Raw genomic sequence first — 20,454 nt, 5'->3', positions numbered from 1 at the left:
ATTTTTGCTAAGGGTTTTTGCCTGCGCAAATAAGCTTGCATAGAGGAGATGCAACTCACTGTTGCAGAGAGATAAGAAAAATACACATTTTTTGAAAAATAACATTTCTGTATCTTTTTCAGAACTCTCACAAAGTACCACAAACTGAGTGACTAAAACAACAGAAATTAACTCAGAGATAAAAATAGTGTTTGCAAACAGTTTAAAACACAAATTTACTCAACTCGTTCTGAAGACTAGACATTTAAAATCAGAATATCATCAGGTTCATGTTCTCCCTGAAGGATTTCTTGGAGAAAGTTCTATGCCTTTCTCAGAAACTCCGGTACTGCTCATCTTTCCTGGTGTTGCCTCACCTACTCCCACTTTGACCTCAGGCCTCCATGGCAACAAAATGTTTTCCTGTGTGCTATTGTCCAAAGTTCTCTCTTCTCTTCCTTCAGGGCATCCAGCATATTAGGTTAACAACCAACCTGATTATATCTGCCTATAGAACATTTACATATATATAAAAGTTATAGTCACAAATTTTAGTTTAATTGTGGTGAGAGTGGGAGAAGGAATTATTCAACTCAATACAATGTGGAACCCAGGAAGTGCAGAAAACAAGTCTGTGTCTAATCTTTTGTCGTTGTAATCGGTAACAGAATCTTGTTGAGTAATTTTTATTCCAACCGTGTTTATATTAAAGGTTGTCAGAATTATGTAAGCATTGTCATAATTAGAGGGGAAATAAATATTCTGGCCAAAGCAGTCAGAAGCAACATTTACTTACAATTCATGTCTCCTCAGCATTTCAAATAGTTAAAGATTCTTAACATTTTTTTAAAATTTATTTATTATTTTTAATTCATTAATTACATTGTATTATGTAACACAGTTTCATAGGTACTTGGATTCTCCCCACCCCTCCCCAAACCCTCCCACCATGGTGGATTCCTCCACCTTGTTGCATAACCACAGCTCAAGTTCTGTTGAGGTTCCCCCATTGCAAGCGTGTACCAAACATAGAGTCCAGCATCTTATTGTCCAGTCAAGTTCAACGGCTTCTTAGGTATACCCTCTCTGGTGGAGAACATTCAAACAACTCAATTTCAACATACCGTATGATCCGGCAATAGCACTCCTAGGAATATATCCAGAACACTTGTTTTATGAGAAACCAACATGCACTCCTATGTTCATAGCAGCACAATCAGTAATTGCAAAAACATGGAAGCAGCCAAAATGCCCATTAGCATAGGATTGGATAAGAAAGCTATGGTTCATCTACTCCATGGAATACTACTCAGCTATTAAAAAAAACAAAATGCAGTTCTTTGTGGCCAAATGGGCCAAACTGGAAACCATAATGCTAAGGGAAATGAGCCAATCCCAAAAGGTTAAATACCACATGTTTGCCTTAATTTAAGATGACACGATGTTATGTATAACATGTTATGTTAGGTTGTTATACGTTGTGTATAAAGATTCTTAACATTTTAACATATGACATTTGAGCAACTGAAGGAAGTATTTGCTAGGAAAGAGCCATGATATAAATACATTCTTTGGGGAATAATCACCTCACAGGAATATTGTATGTTACAGTTTATTCAACAATTAAATTTCTAAATTTTGCTTACATTGCATGTTTTATTCCTTCTATAATTACACTTTTTCATTCTTTTAGATGCTAACAAACAAGAGTATAATAGGATTCAAATGACATAGACCGACATTAAGAATGCAACAAAAAACAAGGGTAATTGAAACCAGTAACTATAATTTCTTGTATAATGGCTAGAAAAACCCTTAAGATGTGGAACTAATCATAAAACATGACTGGATCACATCTGTATATAGATTCCCCAGCTGTTCTATGATTAAGACAAAAGGATACGATATGAATTTCTTAATCATTTTGTGATTTCATTAACCTTAGTCAATTTTAGTTAAGGGATTCTCAGAACTTTCATTTGAGTTAAAAACAGCTTTGATTTTAATATGCTTTACTTTCCAAATAACTAGACTCACAACTTACATCATTTGCAACATGTTTGTTTTGTTATCTCGTTAAACTGCTCAACCAATATTTTCAAAGCGTGTTCATAACATTCATCATCTGTCAGTGGTGAGCAATGTGTACAATGTCGCTTCTGGAGTAACCCCGTCATATGGAGAGAGATGAGCCTGCGCGGTGATTCATTGCCTCCCTGTGTGTCAGGGTTGAGAAGATCACATTTACACTACAACACTTACAAGTTCTGACAGTTTCAAGACAGTGAAAAGGCGAGCAGCAGCAACTGGAAACCTAGGCAAATCATGCGAAATATATGACGAGATGACCTGAGACCTGAAAACGCAGAATTTTCTTTTTAGTGAATGTTTCCCAGAAAAGTCATTTCAGACTGAAAGCACAAGGATAAAGCAATTGGATTTAAAAGAAAAAAAGAAAAAAAACATCAAGCAGATGATTATTTGTCTCTCCAGTTCTGTAACATAAAATGATTTTGTTGATGCCATAAATACTTGATTAGCTTAGAAAATTAAAAATCTTGTGCTGTGAAAATCAAGCTTACAGCTTTAAAAAAAAAAAGCAGCTTTTTTTTAAAACTCAGAATTAGAAAACTTGTGGCAATAATTTTCTCCTGAAAAAATAAGCACACCCAGGAGCCCATGTTGTAGAGCATGGGTAAAGCTGCCACCTGCCACTCAGACATCTCACGTGGGCACCAGCTCTGTGGTGGCTGTCCTGCTTCCACGCTAGCTCCCCGCCAATGCCGGCAACAGCAGCAGAAGATGTCCCAAGCACATGCAGCTTGGCTATCCCTGTGTTGGACAGGGATGATGCCCCCAGCTTCAGCCTGCCGAGGTTAAGTGTCGTGGCCCCTTGGTGTGAAGCAGCAGATAAAAGGCCATTCTGTCTCTTCCTCTCCCTATACCTCTGACTTTCAAATAAATATATCTTAAAATTCCCAATTTAAAAATAAGTAAGTACATCAATCACTTTGGGAAGTTGTTGGGTTGACTTTTCTATTTTTCTTTCTTCACTAATTACAGATTTTTCCGACCCTATACTTTTATCACATCATTTTCTGACGTTAATTATCTTTCTCAGAGTACAACAGGTAAGGAATGACTAATGGAACTGTTACTAGAGTTTTCTAAATTGCATATAGAAATGAGATGAAATAATTATACAATTTTCTACTGGGACATCTTATATTGACAATTGCTATTAAGAAAAATTTATATTTAATAAGCAAATATTTTTCAATTTTCTCTGCAAAGTTGCAGTTTTAGAATTGCCTTTCTGTATTGTATAAGCTTTCCTTGAGGAATCTTGGCTTTAACAGTAATTAAATTTATTTGAAACATATTTGATTTTGCATCCCCTAATTTACTGAAGAAAGCTGATCTCCTGCAATGCTTCTCAAAAAATGTGTCACTTATTCATGAAATAACCCCTTAATTAGTGCCGCTGGCCATAGTATTCTTTGGTATTAAAACAGTTATGTTAACTTTATCAAAATAGCAAGGAATTTAATTGAGGCACAGACTTATTTGTAGAATGATAAACACATTCATCTGTTAGGTTCTTGAATTATATCCAATAAGTAAAGAATCATTGGCTAATTAGTTTATAGGGTTACACATGTAATATTAACTAAAACTGTTCAAGTTTTGGCCACATATATTTTTCAGTGTTAAGAAATCATCCAATTGTTATTCTTATATATAACTTTGGCTCCGTGGATTTTATTTGATTTTACGGGAGGATATAAAAGTACTTTTTCTCTCCAAATGGAAAGCTTCTTTAGATTTAATTACCTTTCACTGGTGAGCCAGATAGGTTTATTTGAAAAACATAAAAATAAACAATTAGCTGTTAGCAAGATGTCAGTTTTCTTCCAAACGTAGTACCTATTTATAGACATACAAATTACTTCTTCAGTTCACTCATCTATTCTAAATCTCAAATATGAAATGTACTTAAACTTCAGCTTTTAGCATTCATTTCTCATACTTCCCTTACAAAGCAGTTTCTTAGTTGGGTTCTGGCATCAAATAAGATATAACTTCTGTTTTGAGAAGCATTCAGTTAATCAAGAAAAGACAGATCAATGAGTAACAGTGATGCTGTGTAATACTACAATGGGGATATATGCAAAATAGTTCTCCCATGAATGTGACACTTCATGCTTTTGGAAGTCGTCATCATCATCATCATCATCATCATCATCATCATCATCTTACTTGAAAGACAGACTTGAGAGAGATCTTCCTTCTGCTGAATCACTCCCCAAATAGCCAGAATATCAGAGCCTAGTATCTGGGCCAGGCTGTAGTGACGGGCCTAGCACTTCTAGATCTCCCACATGGATGCAGAAGTGTTAAGCACTTAGGCATCCTTTACTGCCTTCCCCGGGTGCAAGTAACAAGGAGCTGAATCCAGAAGTGGAACATCCTAGCTTCTTGAAACCCGTGCCCATGTGGGATGCAAACATTGAATGCCCAGGCTTAACTTGTTACGCCACAATGCCAGCCCTTCAGGCATTCTTAAAACTTCATAGAAGAGCAATTGCCAGGCCTGGCGCGGTAGTGTAGTGGTTAAAGTCCCCGCCTTGAAAGTGCCCCGGGATCCCATATGGGTGCCTGTTCTAATCCCGGCAGCTCCGCTTCCCTTCTAGCTCCCTGCATGTGGCCTGGGAAAGCAGTTGAGGACGGCCCAAAGCCTGCACCCACATGGGAGACCTGGAAGAGCTCCTGGCTCCTGGCTTTGGATTGGCTCATCACTGGCCGTTGCGGTCACTTGGGGAGTAAACCATCAGACAGAAGATCTTCTCTGTCTCTCCTCCTCTCAGTATATCCACCTTTCCAGTAAAAATAAATAAATCTTAAAAAAAAGAAGAACAATTGCCAAAAAATAAGGGCCAGCCATACAATCGCTGTCATAATTACTCAATTCTCCCATTCTAGCTCATAAGGAAATACATTATCTAAATGTATAAGCATTAAGGGCCCTACAAAGCTCTGTGTAAGTATTTAATGCCTGCTATTGTCAGAGTTTAAACCACCCTCTCATCACACACTGTTCTGTATTCTCCTCTCCTCTGTTTTTTTTTTCCCTTATATTTTTTCCTTCTTTTTGCTGAGTTGAACTGGAATCCATAATAATTATTAGTCATGCTAATATCACTAAAATCAGAGATTTCTATTGTTTATTTCAAAAACTGTTCACTGATGATAGTAGCAATCATCAGTATGTGGAGCAGGCTCAATCCACATTACATTTCTAGTCTTTAAAAAAATGTATTTATTTGAAAGCTCTAGTGACAGAGAAAGCAGAGATAGAAACAGACATCTGTCTGACTCCCCAGATGGCCACAAAGGCTAACGGTGACCTGTTAAGTCAGGAGCCAGAAAGTCCATTTGGGTCTCCAGGATAGGTGCCAGGGACCCAGGCACCTGTGTGATTCTCTGCTGCTCTTCCCAGGTACATCAGCTTGGAGCCAGCTCAGAATTATAACAGCCAGGAGTCCAACCAATGCCTCACTATGTAAGATGTTATGCAGGCCATTGCTTAACCAGCTATGCCAGAACACTGCTATCTAGATTATATTTCATTTAATACTAAAATCCATGCTGAGTGTAGGATATCATTTTCACATTACATATAAAGAAAAGAAGCCTCAGAGAAGAGAAGCGGTTTGCTTAGATTGGCAGCTGAGAGAATACCGGAAACAATATACTAATTGCACTGTATCAGGCATGAGCTTTAACATATGGCATCCTGCTCATAAAACTCCAATCCCACTCACATGGGATCAAGAGCTAGGATGACAGCCAGCCTGCAGTAGGTTATATGAGCAGGACGGTTGCCTCCCATGGGAGACTTTCAGTGTTACTATCAGAAAAAATTCTGAGCTAGCCACATCAGTTTGGTCACTCCTTCAGTAGCCTCAGCTCCTGGATTCCTGTGTTTTTCACCTAGAAAGAGTGTGATTCTCATCCGGACTCTGATTGAAACGTCTGGATGGGGATGGAGCTTCTTGCATTTCCACGAAGCTTGAAGGTAATGCTGATGCTGCTTATCTCTTTACACTCAAAGTAGCAAAGTACTTTTGTGGAATCCCAGGCTCACCCACAGCCTCAGCAATCAGAAATTGCTTCTAACAAGATTCCCCAGGTGATCCACACATTCTCATATAAGGAGCTTCATTCTAGTCCATGTGTGGTAATATTAAATCTTCATGTCTGCTTTTCTTGGTTAAAGTGAGCCTTAGCTGAAAAGCTTTCTCCAAAAAGTCCTTCGTCAGGTTAACTCCAAACATGTTTTTTTTTCTTCCACAGTAGCCTATACACCCTTTCCTTATTTTTCCTGAGACCCTGTAACTTTCTTAAATTCAATTATTTAAGTTCAATATTGGGTGCTTGTTCTTATGGCTCTGAGTCTGCAAAAGAATACTGTTCCCCTTGAAAATACCAGACGCTCACATTAAGTGGGATGGGTGGGTGGGCTTAAAGTTATTTGATTCCAACTATAAAACTGGCAGTAGTATACAAAATTGTGACAATAATATACTACTACTTTCAAATCACTCCCCTGTGACATCAGAAAAAAATGAGTAAAATGAAATTTGTTGGGAATAGGTGCTTCCTCTTGTTAAGATATTGCTTGAGTGAAGGGAGAATGTTATACAAATTACACTATCGACTTCTGTGTTTTCACACAGATCAGGTCTTGTTCTAGCTAATTTACATACCTTATATCATTTAATATTCATAAAGATCCTATGAGGTAGATACTGTTACTATCCTTGAATTTCAAGTGAAACAGCTGAGCCAAAGATTAGTAACTTGTTCAGAGCCAAGGAACAGTGAGCAGTCAAGTCCAGAATACAAATCCAGTGTAATCACTCTTCACCATCACACTACATGTTGGTTGTATTTTGTCCCGTGTTTATTGCCTTCATAGCATTGGCCACAATTTATAATTGTTTTCATTTTCATGTTCCTACTACCTTAGTCTCAAAAGGAAATCCCCTTACAGAAAGGGATCATATTGATCTGGATATTTAACATATAGAAGGGGATAAGTTCATATGTGGCGAATGAGTAAACAAATAACATACTGAAATGTCTTTAGTATGTTTATATGCAAATTGTGAAGATGCAAACAAGAAAGGATGGGCTGTCCTGCAGGAGCTGGGTATCCTGAAATATTCCTCTTGCAGCATGACATAACTTTGGATGTTGCATTGAAACTTTCACAGCCTAAGTTGATCACGCCTTCTTCCTAGACAATTTCAAATTACCATGCTAACCGTAAGTTGGAAAGTGCTTTTTAAGACATTAGCTAAACTGTCTTATCTATGAAGTTCACTTTGTTTTTACTTCAGAAATCAAAATGTTCATTTTTGGCTTTGAGTTGAATATCTAAGCTTATTTAGAAATACTATTGCTGCCAAAAGTCAATTTCACAATCTCTGGGAATCAGAAGTCTCAAGATGCTTTCCGAACGAGTTGGGTCCAGAGGGTATGGAAGACCTTAAGCCCCATGATCACGGGTTAATGTTGCTGAGACAGCAGAGACCTCACCTGGTTAATGCTGTTTAGCAGGCACCTTGCTGGGAGGTCCTTAGGTCACTGCAAGCATTCCCTGGAGAGATGATTTTGTGAAGGTTGTTTTTTTTTTTATTATTCATTGATTACACTGTATTATGTGATACAGTTCCGTTGGAACTGGGAATCACCCCACCCCTCCCCCCACCCTCCCCCCATGTGGAATATTCCACCTTGTTGCATATCCACTGATCAAGTACAGTTGAGAGTCCCTCTTTGCAAGCATAAACTAAACATAGAGTCCAACATCTTATAGTCCAATCTAGTTCCTCAACTTCCTGGGGAGACCCTGACCAGTCCAAGGGCAGAACCATCAGATTATCAACCCGATCAATTAAAGGCTCCAACATGCCCTCAGCAATAATTAACTTCACTGTGTAACTAATAGTTATAGTATTGAGTAACCAGTATGTTAAAAACAATTGCGATTTCTTAACCATCTTCTGTGATCACCTCATTGTCAATTCAGTTTTAGTTTATACACAACATATAATATACATAAAATAACATGCTTTACATAACATCATATCCTCTTAAATTAACGCAAACATGTGGTATCTGACCTTTTGGGATTGGCTCATTTTCCTTAGCATTATGGTTTCCAGTTTGGCCCATTTGGCCACAAAGAACTGCATATTGTTTTTTTTAATAGCTGAGTAGTATTCCATGGAGTAGGTGAACCATAGCTTTCTTATCCAGTCTTCTGCTGATGGGCATTTCGGTTGCTTCCATGTTTTTACAATTACTGATTGTGCTGCTATGAGCATGGGGGTGCATGTTGGCTTCTCATAAAACAGGTGTTTTGGGTATATTCCTAGGAGTGCTATTGCTGGATTATATGGTATGTCGATTTTGAGTTGTTTGAATGTTCTCCATACTGATTTCCATAGAGGCTGTACCAACCTGCAGCCCCACCAGCAGTGGAGTAGGGTTCCTCGCCAACAAGTGTTGTTGGTGCTTTTATTCATGTGGGCCAGTCTTACTGGCGTCAGGTGGTACCTCATTGATGTTTTAATTTGGATTTCCCTTATTGCCAGGGAACTTGAGCATTTTTTCATATGTTTATTTGCCATTTGGGTTTGTTCTTTTGTGAAGTGTTTGCCCATTTTCCGTGCCCATTTCTTGAGTGGCTTGTTTGTTTTGACATTTTGGTTGTTTTGTGGTTCTTTGTAAATTCTGGAAATTAGCCCTCTGTCACCTATGTCATGCGTGAAGATCTTCTCCCATTCTGTGGGTTGCTTTTTTACTTTGTTGATTGTTTCCTTCGCTGTGCAGAAGCTTCTTAGTTTGATGAGGTCCCATTTGTTTATTCTGGTTTTGATTGCTAATGTGTTTAGTGTCCTTTTTAGGAAGTCTGGACCTACCCCTAGATGTTGTAGAGTATTTCCGACATTTTCTTCCAAAAGTTTGAAGGTTTCTGGATGTAGGTTTAGATCTGTTATCCATTTAGATTTGATCTTAGTGTATGGTGAGAGATGTGGGTCTATCTTTTTGTTTCTGCAGGCTATCAACCAGTTGTCCCTACAGCACTTATTGAATAGACCTTCCCATTTGCCTGGATTGTCGTTTGTCTTTTTGTCAAAGATCATTTGGCTATATTTGTGTGGGTTCCCATCTGGTGTTTCTATTCTGCTCCATTGATCTTCTTCTCTATTTTTTGTGCCAGTACCAGGCTGTTTTGATAACCACTGCCCTATAGTATGTCCAGAGATCCGGAACTGTGATTCCCCCTGCTAACTTCCTGTTCTTGAGGATGGTTCTAGCTATTCGTGGTTTTTTGTGTTTCCAGATGAACCTTTGAATCATTGTTTCCAGATCTGTGAAGAATGTTTTGGGCAATTTGATAGGGATTGCGTTGAATGTATATATTGCTTTTGGCAGTATAGACATTTTAATGATATTGATTTTACCTATCCAGGAGCATGGGATGTTGTTCCATCTTTTGAGGTCTTGTTCAATTTCTTTTTTAAGCAGTTTGTAGTTTTCTTCAAATAGGTCTCCTACATTTTTGGTTAGGTTTATTCCCAGATACTTCATACTTTTCTCAGTTATTTTGAACGGTATCTTGCTGGTTAGGTCTTTTTCCATCTTTGGGCTAGGTTGTTGTATCTGCCAAAGCAGGCCTGGTTACACTTTCTCTCCCTCGCTCGCTCTGCCACTGCCCTCCTCCAGGCTCAGCGTGCAACCACCTGCTCTTGACTGTGAACTTCAAAAATGCAAGTCCAAGCAAACTTCTGTTCTTCATATGTAGCATAACTTAGGAATTTTATTGTAGTGACAAAAAGCCGACTGTCATACTTGCTATATTATTTGTAAGACACTGAAACAGCATGTGACTGAAAGCAATAAACTGGGTTTGCGATACAGTTCTATGTTTTACTTGTCGAATCAGCTGGTGAGTGGTGCCTCACACCTGGGATTACAGTCTGTTTTAAGAGTGTTACAGAAATTGAAAAGAAAAAAGAAAAAGGAGGGGCAATTAAAAAAAGAAAATAGGATTTTATTATGAATGTTTCTCCTACACATCTAATCTATTTTCTTTATAGTATTAAAAATAATAAAACAATGCACTTCACACACACACACACTCAAAAGGAGACAAGGAAAATGTGCACTGTGGTTAAGGTGTCCAGGATAACAGCCTGAAAGGTTTCTATCTGTCTGAAACCACACCTGTTTATGCTCACCTGGCTTCTGCTCAATGTCCTTGCTCCATCTTTGCTCATTGTCATTGCACCAGGATTGCTCTTCCCTCTTCCTACGCGTAGGTGAGACCTGTAGCTCTTTAAGGTGCAGCTGGAGTCTGCCAGCATCGTGGAACTTCCCAATAGGATTCTAGCTACTTTGACAGTTGCCCCCTGTGCCTGCTTGTCCTTGTCCCATGAACCGCAGTGCCCCCACTGTGGGGCTGGGGTGGTTTGCTCTGATGCCTCTCTAATATGTATTATGTAATTCTGTTACTACGATCAGATTAGACGTTTTTTAAATTTAGGTTTTTCATTTTATACATTTTACAAATGAGAACCATTTGTATATCAAATATACAGTGAAGACATGTTGAATGATTCTTGAGATTTAGATACTGCTACATACATTTCTCTATGTCTTTTTTATCAGACTTTTGCAGGATGGTATAAACCAGGACTTCTCCAAACTATTTAAACCTGCTTCTAAACTCGTTTATATCTACTGGAAGGCTTTTATTATTTGTTTCCCTTGGTAGAACCTAGCTCCATGTAATTGAGAGAGTTGAGGAAGAAGGAAAGCAGCGAGAAAGGAACCATTTTATCTTCTTGCTAAGCGTATGGGGCCCTTGGGCTCTCGTCAGCCACTCTCAATCATCTGAACTGACATTTTCACTGTAAGATGGGATATGCATTCTGAAATATTGAAAAGTTCTTTTGTCAAATTGTCATTACTGCTAGTATTTCATATTCAACAAAATTCAAAACATATTTAGGCATATTATTACTAGCAGGAATTTTCTTCATGGATGCTTTATAAATGTGTGTAGCTTTGTAAAGAGGAATATGCAGTTTCCTTATGGGCATTGGTTTGATGTTTGACACATAATTTTCTCCTTGTAATACTCCTATTTAAATTTAATCATTACTATTGGAAAGATGATTAACTTCTTACATAGCCCACAATGGCTGGAAAACAAGGCTCTAAAAGTACTTAAGATAATTTATGAATGCAAATTATGCAATAAATGGTGCCTCCTCACTCTCCCAAGCCTCAACACCTGGCTATTTAATTTCTGTTGCAAGTTAAAAAAAAAAAGCCATCCTAGTAACTAACAGAATGGTCGGCTTTGCTAGTGAATCTGGGGTCAAATGATTAGTTAACAGGCATCAGATTGAAAGTTTAGAAGTAACAAGGCTGTTTTAGACCAAAGTAGCTGATAGAAATTGTGTTAAAAGTAAATTTACCTACAAATCTACAGTATAGTTTTGACCTGGCCAGGAACTTATTTTACATCTTTAATCTCTGCAGATAAACTAAGGGATGAAAAAGGTCTCTTTAGTTCTTTCTGGAACAAATCAGGTATGATACTGAATAACAGCCATATGGTCTAAAACTCTTTGCCTTATTTGTATTTATTCAAAGTCAATTATGCAACATCTTTGAAAGGCATAAGTGCACACTGGGGAATATTTGCTCAGAGAACATTGCTTTCTAAGAGCTTTAAAGCACTTGACTTTCATTTGGCATCTCCAGTCTGTTCCCATGACTTTTTTGACATGACCATCTTACTTCTATCTTGCTGCTTCAAAACATTTGTTTTGGCAGCAAGATTTTCTTAATGTAACTTTGTGAAGTAGTACTATTTTCTGGGTGAGCATCAAGAGTGCTTATCTCAAAGGATAAATATGGTGAACCATATTGCCTTTCTGTGTCTGAAGTCATCCGCTTGCCAGCTTTTATCGAATAATATTTGACCAGCTAAAGAGAAAGGTAAAATTAGTTTTGTTGATGAAATCTACCTGCCCAATATCATTTAATTTAGCGATTTTGTGGATTCCTGGTTGTTTTATGCTAGCTATTCAATTTAGTCTTCATAGAAACTATTCTTCTAGTATGATCTAAGTGTCATGATGAGCGTGTTCTCTTAAAACAGGATAGTTCAGAGCTCTCAGATGCTACTAGATTGTGTGTCTTATTTTTCCACATATAACATATATATTCATCTTCCTTTAAGATTAGGTTTGGAGCCCTGCACGATAGCATAGTGGCCAAAGTCCTCGCCTTGACCTCGCTAGGATCCCATCTGGGCACCGGTTCTAATCCCGGCAGCTCCACTTCCCATCCAGCTCCCTGCTTGTGGCCTGGGAAAGCAGTTGAGGACGGCCCAAAGTCTTGGGACCCTGAACCCTAATGGGAGACCTGGAAGAAGCTCCTGGCTCCTGGCTTCGCATCGGCTTAGCTCCGGCCTCTGCAGTCACTTAGGGAGTGAATCATCAGATGGATGGATGGATGGATAAATAAATAAATAAATAAATAAATAAATAAATAAATCTTTAAAAATTAGGTTCAATTAAATCATATGTTTGATATAAAGTAGTAAAGGGATAATACTCTTAACAATACAAGACATTAAATTTAGAAAGCATAGATTTTGAGTTCTACCAGAATTTCTTGGCTCTTGGGATTTCTCATTGCTCAGGGACTGACTTTTTCCCGTTAGTTGGGGCTAACCAAGTTTGCATAGAGTCCCACTTACTTGGTCTTGGTGGGGGTGGGTCACAGAAATGCTTTTTTTTTTTTTTAAGATTTACTTATTTTTAATTGGAAAGTCAGATATACAGAGAGAAAGAGAGACAGAGAGGAAGATCTTGTGTCCGATGATTCACTCCCCAAGTGGCTGCAGCGGCCGGTGCTGAGCCGATGCGAAGCCAGGATCCAGGAACTTCTTCCAGGTCTCCCACGTGGTTGCAGGGTCCCAAGGGTTTGGGCTGTCCTGGACTGCTTTCCCAGGCCACAAGCAGGGAGCTGGATGGGAAGTGGAGCTGCCGGGATTAGAACAGGCCCCCATATGGGATCCTGGCGCATTCAAGGCGGGGACTTTAGCTGCTAGGCTACCACGCCGGGCCCCACAGAAATACTTCTAAGAGAATCTAGCATATTCTGCCATATGACAAAATGAAGAGAGCATTTGTGATACTCAGTACTCCATATTTGAAGAGTGTGTTACTGATCAAGCTTAGTGGTCAGTGGGCCATTTCCTGTGTAAAGGCTCGGGAGTCTAAGCAAATCTGTTTTCTGTTGTCTGTGGAGACATGTAGTCAACAGTAGAAAAGGACAGAGCTCAAGTTTAGACTAACACAAAAGAGTCATGACACCTTGATAGTGTCCAGCTGTGGCAAATACGACTCTAGTGGCTCTGAAGCATCATTCCATGCTCATGTGTTGTTCATGGCGATACCCCATAGGTTTCCGTAAGTTTTCCTGTCTTATCAGATCTGAGCTTGCTGCTAATCTAGACCAGACAGTCCTAACGCTACATGGATACAGCAGAGGTCCAGAGATGTATCCTCTCCAGAGGCAGTCCAGAAGGCCACACTCTGTGGATACTCTTATTTTGTGATTTCCGAAGCAATATTCTTATTAAGAAATATTATTTTAATAAGATTAATGCCTCAATAATTGTGAAACACATTAAAATCATGAAAGAGAGGGAAAAAAAGCTGTCCCCGTTACAGTCATTAAGAAGGCTATCAGGTAGATAACGCAGAGTGGTATCTATGCAAGTGATGAGTGTGCTGTATCCAAACACACGAGTATGTCCAAGGAAAAACTAAGCAATAGACAGTGGGAGAACGTATCCAGTGTTGTAGGACAATAGTTGAAGCCTTGTGTGTGAATTCAGACATACTTGCTCCTAACTACATATTTTATTTAGGATCAACTATTTTCCATCACATAATATTTATTCATATTAATGTAATCTGGGCATGCCATGATTTAAATCTACCCCTTAAAGTTCCTGTTTTAGAAAATCTATCCCAAGAGCAACAGTGATGAGAAACAGGACCTAAGATGCGATGACTTCATGGCAGAGAATTGATTTGGATTTAAAACCATTCATTATCCCATGAACTCATCCTGTCTTACTATAGATGAATGTTCTTATCTCAAGAGTTAATCGCCAGAGGGTGGGTTTGTTCCAAAGGTGAGTTCACCTTCCCCTTGTCCGATTCTCTTATTCTCTTGCTCTTCCATCTTCCAGAGAATGACACAACATGACGTCTCTCCACCAGACCACATCCTTGATCTTTTGCTTCCCAATCTCCAGAACCATGAGTGAAATACATTTCTGCCTGTTATAACATACTGAGTCTTTATTCTGTTACAGCAACATTACACATACCAAGATGAGCTGCTATTATTATTATTATTATTATTATTATTATTATTATTATTTTAGCCTTTTAGAGTTTGAGAAACCGCAGCCTCAGGACGAATCTGGCTCACTACCTCTTTTGCTAACTAAGTATTGTTTGGAACATAGTCATTTCTGTTTCCTGAGCATTGTCCATAGCAGCTTTCACACCACAATGGCATAGTTGATTAATTGTGACAGAGAGCATATGCTTTGCAAAGCCTTTAGGCATATATATTTATCCATTTATAGAGGAATATTTTTGAACCCCTATTCTAGAAATGCTGTTATTGTTTCCTTTGAGAGAACTGATTTTGATTTAAACGCCATTTGTATATTCTCAACATTTCAAGAGTAAATTCAGTTTGGAAATGCAGAAAAAATATCTGTATATTTTGCTTTCTTTTGTCTGTTACCACCTGGATGCACAAATGTGTTTGATAGACTGCCTCATTGTTCTAAAATTACTTTTGATAAAAGTTTTATTGATCCCATGGTACCAAAAATGAATGCTTTGATAACACTAGGTAACATACCTTTAAAACAAACAAATTAATCAAAAAACCTACCTCTGTCATTCACCAAGAGTGTTTATGGACAAGTCATTTGGCAGTGATCACTGAGGTTCTATGGAATTAGAATGTGTCTTCAAATAGGTGTAAGCAGGAGTTTCCATATTGTGCATGTCTGACCTCCTCTGGACTTTCTTAGTTCTATTTTCAGTTATGTTGTTACCTCTAGGTCTTCACCGTTAATGCCCTTAATGCTGGTGAAGAACTCTGTTACGTAACCGTCATTTGTTCTCTCATGTGCGTGATTTCTACCCTAGCAAAACCTCCCACACACTCTCCTGCGCTAAGTCTCGTCTGTTCCTGTACTCTACTTTTCTTTAGCATTTAATATCACCTAACATAAACTGCATATGGTTGCTCCACTTTATTTATTCACTGAAAATAAACTTTTTTGAGTTGATAAATGTTTTAATGCTTTGTTTCATATGTATGATGCTTAGAATCTGAATTTCTCCTAAAATCTAAGTTGAATAAATCAATAAATGAAACAAGCCATTTGGAAATAAATGATTCATCCATAAATGGAAAATATGTGGATCATACATAATAATGTGTGTAAATTAAAAAATAGCAGATTTCCCTTCTGGTGTATTGCCAGTTCTAAAAAACTGCTGGCCTTTAGGCTAGCTCCATGGTGCAGCAGGCTAACCCTACTACCTGTGGTACCAGCATCGCTATGGACGCTAGTTCTTGTCCTAACTGCTCCGCTTCTTATCCAACTTTCTACTGGTGATCTGGGGAAGCACTGGAGAATGACTCAAGTCACTGGGGACCCTGCACCCATGTGTGAGATCCAGAGGAATTCCCTGGAATTCCCTCCCTATCATCTCAGCACTAGCCGGTGCTGCCATGTGGGGAGTGAATCACCAGATGGAAGACCTTCTCTCTGTGTCTCTCCTTGTCTCTTTCTGAAATCTGCCTTTTAAATAAAAACAAACAGATATATATATATATATATATATATATATATATATATATATATATTTTTTTTTTTTTTAAATCACGATTTCCAAATTACATTTATATTTTTGGGTAGCTTGTCATAATAAAGTAGCCAACATCTTTCTTCAGATTTATGGTTTAAGTCCTATTAACAACTATATAAATTCTTGGGTGAAATCTTACCCTGTTAGATTTTAAACAAAATGTTAATAATAATGAAAATGTAGAAGTCATTTATTTCATGTTACGTTCCCAAGAACTCCATTCTCTCCACCCCCTTTTACTCCTGCTCCCTCCTCATTTTCAAAAGGATCCACATGTAATTTTTTTTTTAAATTTTATTGGAAAGGCGTATCTACAGAAGAAGGAAGGGCAAAAAGATTTTCTATCCCTTGATTTACTCCCCAAATGGCTGCAAAACCCAGAGCTGAGCTGATGCAAAGCCAGGAGCTTCTTCTGAGTTTCCCATGCAGCTACAGGGTCCCAGGAACTCGGGCTATTCTCCACTGCTTTCCCAGGCCACAGAGAGCTACATGGGAAGTGGGACAGCGAGTATACTAATTGGCATCCTTATGGGATGTTGGCGCTTGCATACAGAGGATTAGCTAATTAAGTCATCGCACCAGCCCTAAACATGTAACTTAGCAATGCTACTGGCATGCTAAAAGACTATTTTCTATGTTTTTATTCATAGAATATGTATAAATCATACTTTTTCAATATAAGTATGTCAAATTTGCAAGCTCTGTATTTAGAAATCAAATAATAACATTGAAGCAAATGTTTTTAAAGTTCATGATGCCACAAAAAATATTTGAATTTTAAAACTACCTTATTCAACCTTCATGCAAAGATAGATATATAAGCAAGCTAGTATATACATAGATTCACCCAGAGGAACTGTTTAGTGAAAAGTAGAATACTGGGAAGTGAAGATACACTGTAATATGCATCTCCATTCCTGAATAAAAGGAGGACTCCCAATGGAACTATTAAATATGTCTTGACAATAGGATGCTATTGTCTATGCCTACAATGTCATGATACACTTAAACAGCAGAATAATTAACTTGTGAATATTGCTGCAGGGCTATACTATTATAATAATATGAAGGAAAATGGTGGGAGAGATGGTGGATGGAAATGGAAATCCCTGTTCCTATAGAACTGTATCATGAAAAATAAATACTAAAAAAAAATAAACTCACCGTATTGAATTTCTGACTAGGCTCAAAAATTCACCATTCGGTGTACTTAGCACTTCACTATCATGTTCAGTTTTATGGTTTACTGTGTAAAATGATCCATGATGTCAACATTTAAAGATGTTTTTCCAGATTTTTTAATTGATCCATATATATGTATATATGCGTTTTTGCAAAGTGCTTTAAAGAACAATAAAAGCATTTGCAAAATAGAACTGCCTAAGCATGAGTAAAAGCCTGCCCTAGCGTAGGGCAGTGCATTAATGGGTTGCTGCTTGAGTGGTCATTCTCATGTTGCTTTTAGGACTGATTTCTGTTATCTTCTTTGTTGGAGACCTGATAAGACATAAAGATGCTTTATTTTAGGAAGCACTTTGGTGATATGTATTCATCATAGTCACTAAGAAATGTCTGTGCCTTTTCCTGCCTTACTGAAATCACATTAAGCTTGATGTGTTTCAGAAAAGAGAAGAAAGAAAATGGTAAAAAAAAAATTTATAATAATAACAAATCATTTTATTGCCCAGAAGCGGCTAAACGTCAGTTTAGGTATAAATTCCCAAGTTTCTTGTTAGCATGCCAAATTGTAATTTTGTTAATTAAACAGGATTAGCCCATTTTGAAGAGAATCTTATACTTCATAGTGCAATAATAATATTTTTGGTGTCAAGATTTATGAAAACAAGATATTATAAGGGGTAAAGACATTTAAAAATTATATAACAATATGTTATGATAACATTCTACAAATTATTATAAATATATATTCAAGTTTAGTTGTCAGTTCCATTGATACAAATCCCTGGTAGTGAGTCCTCCGGTCTACTCTTGGCTGTTTGTTCTTTACAGGGATGAGTTTTTATTTATAGTATACAGTTCTCATTTCAGAAACTTATCCATACTTTGTGAAGGAGAAACTGATTCTTTGAACAGTCTGATGTTATTATGGGTTTCAGTTAGTAGTAATGAATTAAGACAAAACAAATAACTGTTTCTTGTATTACATGTAAAGCCTAAGTAGCACTTTTGCCATTATTTTTCACCTACTAAATATGTGTTGAGCACCTATCATAAGCTGGTTTAGTTAAAAAATCTCTGTGATTTCAGAAATTCTTAGGGAAAATAATTTTTTCCTGTCATGTTCTTTTTTCCCCCTCTCAAATCTTATGAAAGACTGAAAGGTAGTGTAATTTGTTTCAGAATCCATAGAAATGCTTAACATATTGGACCTTTAAATATTATATTTATAGTTGTATTTCCCATAGAGAAAAAGATGGGTTTATTGCTCTTTTTCCGTATAACATACTTTAAGCCATGGTATGTCTTTGGAAATTAAAAACAAAGAATTCAAAGCATTAGAAATTAGTAATATATAAATGTGTTAGTAATATGTACATATTAATTACTATAGTAATATATTACTATAGTATATATTGATTATTAATAATATATTAATATAGATTTTATATATAGAGAGAGAACAATGTTATGATTTCGTTTGAGTTGTATAATCTCAAAAGATAAGTTGACATCCTGATAACAAGTATCTATAAATGTGACAGTGTTTGGAAATAGACTATATAAATGTGATCAAATTAAAATGGTATTTGCTGGATTAGCATGGTTCCTAAACTCAATGACTAGTGTCCTTATATATTAAAAAAAATGTGAAAATCCACTGGTGATGCAGATGGGTGTTGAGTTGATGTATGTATAACCCAAGATATGTCCTGGGTTGTTGGTTACCCCTAGAAAGCAGGAGAGAGGCTTAGGACACATTGTGCCTCACATTGTTCGGGATTAGCTCCATCCATAACTTGATTTCAGAATTGCTAAATTCTGAATCTAATTTGATTTAGATTTTGGAGAGAAGAAATGTGTGTGGTAATTAGTTGTGATAGCCCTATGAAAGCACTAGGGCAAGTTCCTTGTAGCTAAGGAAGCAGCTTTATTAAATGATATTGAAAAGTGTTTAAAAGGTATAAATACGAGCCTCTCAGATATCAGAGAGAATATCCATGAAATGATGTTTATGCAATTAGCATGTAATGCCAAAGTGTAGCACTCAGTGTGAGGATAATAATAACTTCCACAAAGCAGAAATTTCACCATTTCCAGAAGTCGAGAGGCAGGCAGGGAGGCACAAGTCTCATCACTTTCTGGCTTTCATGCTTAGTCAACGTCAGTACTTCAGTTTCAACTGTCACATCTAACTGGTCAGTGCAACGAAGAGGAAACAAAGATCACAATTTATTTTTAAGAAAACTCCCCAGAAGCCACAGATTCTGCCTCTTTTCATTCCTTTGTTTAGAATTTTATTACATGATCAGAGCTTGTTGTAAGACAGGCTGGGAATTAGTTCAATGTCTTGGTTAAAACAAACAAGCAAACAAACAAAAAACCTTTGTTATTACAAACAGAGGAAGAGATCACCATAAAGGCACAACCAATGTTCTCTGCCACATACAAAAATATGCAAAGTAAATACATGCTTTTGCAGCACAAACTTTCATAATTGGTTTATATATCACAAGGTAGCATTTGAAACAAAAGTGATTCACAAAGTGAAATGGACTTCCCCAAACAGTGCTCAATTCTGTCAACTAGATATTTCAGGAATCTCTCACTTTGGTTGTTCTCTATTGACTGCAATGCAGTACACTTAGGGCTCTGTAATGACTTCTCCTAATTAATCTTCCTGCCACTCTAATCTTGGCATCTTTTAATGTACTTTCACTCTTCATTAGTTTCCATTATCTTCAAGGTAATGTCCAAGGTTTTAAGAATGCTTCCCAAAGCCCTGGTGAGCTTCTTATTTCTCTGTGAAGCTATCTAAGCTTCCATTTCTGCCACTCATTGTATTTTCTGTATACCTATAAGGCTAAGAGTTTGTGACTTTCTTCATTGTGTAAGAGTTTAAGTCTGTCTTTGCACCCAGTTTTCCCCAGTGTCTGAGTTTCTCATATTTATAACTAGAATAACTTATTTATACCTAGAATAACTTATACGTTCTCGTAGAACTGTCCTTCAGTTCACTGTGATATGCTCCCTAAGTTACCCACTCATTTATTCCCTCCCAGCAAAAAAAAAAAAAAAAAACAAAACACTTTTTTGTAATTTTTTAATTTACATTCATCATTAAAGAAGAACTTGTGTTTTCTTTACATTTTAGCCTCAATACCTGCAATAAGGCCTGGGATAGATTAGTAACTGTAAGAGATTAATATTTTAATTTAAATCCATG

The 20,454-nt window shown here is 37.3% G+C and overlaps 1 protein-coding gene across 3 annotated transcripts in view; it reads left to right on the top strand.

The window, feature by feature from the left end:
- NAALADL2 (N-acetylated alpha-linked acidic dipeptidase like 2) overlaps window positions 1–20,454 on the top strand; it is a 1,067,904-nt gene that overhangs the window by 312,721 nt on the left and 734,729 nt on the right. The window lies entirely within an intron of this gene.

The sequence above is a fragment of the Ochotona princeps genome, chromosome 3 (assembly GCF_030435755.1).
Source record: "Ochotona princeps isolate mOchPri1 chromosome 3, mOchPri1.hap1, whole genome shotgun sequence".
NCBI lineage: Eukaryota > Metazoa > Chordata > Mammalia > Lagomorpha > Ochotonidae > Ochotona > Ochotona princeps.
Note: the sequence above shows the minus strand (reverse complement) of the source record. Positions and strands in the feature narration are given on the sequence as shown.